Raw genomic sequence first — 2,433 nt, 5'->3', positions numbered from 1 at the left:
CACCCCAGAGATACACACTCTCCACCAAGGCCCCACGCAAGAAATACACACTCTCCACCAGGGCCACACCCCAGAGATACACACTCTCCACCAGGGCCACACCCCAGAGATACACACTCTCCACCAAGGCCCCACGCAAGAAATACACACTCTCCACCAGGGCCACACCCCAGAGATATACACACTCTCCACCAGGGCCACACCCCAGAGATACACACTCTCCACCAGGGCCACACCCCAGAGATACACACTCTCCACCAAGGCTACACCCCAGAGATACACACTCTCCACCAGGGCCACACCAGAGATACACACTCTCCACCAAGGCCACACCCCAGAGATACACACTCTCCACCAGGGCCACACCTCCTGAACATCCAAAAATACCCACCAACTGAGGACCAGCTGTTTAAATATATAAGACTGTTTAAATATATGGGGCCATTCTCATTCAAACCATCACATATAAATACATACACACACACACACATATATATATATATATACATACGTACATACATATACATATGTGTATGTATGTGTACATATGCATACATATATAAATGAGAGTACATAGATTCATGCATATCTACACATATATTAGAAAGTATGAGTTGACACTTAAGGTAATCTTTTTGTTTGTTTGTTTGTTTGTTTTAGTTTTTTTCTTTTTTTTCCGAGACAGGGTTTCTCTGTGTAGCCCTGGCTGTCCTGGAACTCACTCTGTAGACCGGGCTGGCCTCGAACTCAGAAATCTGCCTGCCTCTGCCTCCCAAGTGCTGGAATTAAAGGCGTGCGCCACCACCGCCCGGCTTAAGGAAATCTTTAGATGGGCAGATTTATTATTTAGTTAGTTAGTGATGAGGTCTCACTCTGTACCTACCCCTGCCTGGCTTGGAACTCACTATTTATACCAGGCTATTCTGAGACTAAAGTCATGCATAAGTGTTCTGGCTGTATGTAACTCTGTGCACCACATGTATGCCTGGTGCTGTGGAAGCCAGGAGATGATACCGGATCTACTGGAGCTGGAGATAACAATTGTGAGCTGCCTTCTGGGTGCTGGGAATTGAACCCGTATCCTGGAAGGGCGGCCAGTGCTCTTAACATCGTATCTGTCTCTTCAATCCCAGATCAGTAGATTTTAATTTTAATGAAATCAAATCCAGAAATCAGAAAACTTTCTGAAAAGCATGAAGTGACCAGTATATTAGCCTATTAGAACTAAATGTGGCCTCTGTCCCATCCACACGGTTTTCCCCTTCTCAGAAGGCATCAAAGCGTCTCTTTATTTTCCTTCCTCTTTCCTACTGTGAGTGGTCCCTCCCCACCCCAGGCTGGCCTTGAACTCACTCAGTAGCTGAGGATGGCCCTGAACTCCTGATAATCCTGTAATCCTGCCTCTCCCTGCTGAGCTCTGGACCTATAGCCAGGCAGCACTAATGTCTTTTTTAAATATATCGTCTTAAGGCAGAAATTTACATTTGATTTGAACCTTGCTTGTTTCAAGTTGTCTGAGCTAGAATAATTTTTCATTTGTATTTGTGGAAGGAAGCTGGGCCTTTCAGCAGATCCAGCATGCAGACATAGCTACCAGCTGTTACCACACTCTCCTGCTCCTGGTGCAGATGTGTTGAGGACCCTTGATGCTGGGACCCGTGATGCTGGGATGTCAGTTCCATTAACAGCAATGTATTATTGTAGTCTAACAATCTCCAGAATAGACTCTCAGTGTTCTCACTACCAAAAACACGGTATGTGCAGCAGTGCACACCGTATATATGTTTGAAAACAATGCAGTGGGCTGGTGAGGTTGCTCAGTAGGTAAGGACATTGCTGCCAAGCCTGATAATGTGAGTTCTGTCCCCAGAGCCCAGAACTGACTCCACAGATCCGCCTGACCTCCAGATGCACCCACTCTCTCACATGCACACAGACTCATGCTGCATACCATTACACACACGCACACAATTTTTATTTGTAAAATAAAATAAGAAGTATGCCACAGGGCTGGAGAGATGGCTTAGCTAGCTAAGGCTCACAACCAAAAAGACAAAAAAAAAATTGTGCTTGCAAAAAGAAATGAGCAGTTCACAGAAAACCAAAGTTGCTGTTGCTATATCACACTATGCCTGGACCTCATGTTATGGCAACAGTCATTACTGGTGCTCAGTAACTGAAATTTGGGCCATAGTCTGAAGATGCACCTGCCAGACAGGCAGTCCAGCTGTGGGGTAGGAGGGACACATGGAGACAGTTCCCTCATGCAGGTTGATGCTGATTGGTCGAGCTGGGCTGAGATGATCAACTCGGAGCTGTGAAGTGAAGTGACTGAGGTCCCACAGTACACGGGAGACAGAAATTCAATCCCGAGTCTCTTTGACCTCAAAGCCCAGATTCTGCTGTAAGATTTATGGATATTATATGTGTGTG

General features: G+C 46.0%; 1 protein-coding gene across 1 annotated transcript in view; it reads left to right on the top strand.

Annotated features, from left to right (window-relative positions):
- Serac1 (serine active site containing 1) overlaps positions 1–2,433 on the top strand; it is a 37,424-nt gene that overhangs the window by 19,718 nt on the left and 15,273 nt on the right. The window lies entirely within an intron of this gene.

The sequence above is a fragment of the Grammomys surdaster genome, unplaced genomic scaffold (assembly GCF_004785775.1).
Source record: "Grammomys surdaster isolate TR1022 unplaced genomic scaffold, NIH_TR_1.0 143, whole genome shotgun sequence".
NCBI classification, from domain to species: Eukaryota; Metazoa; Chordata; class Mammalia; order Rodentia; family Muridae; genus Grammomys; species Grammomys surdaster.
This window is presented reverse-complemented; position numbering and strand designations above follow the sequence as displayed.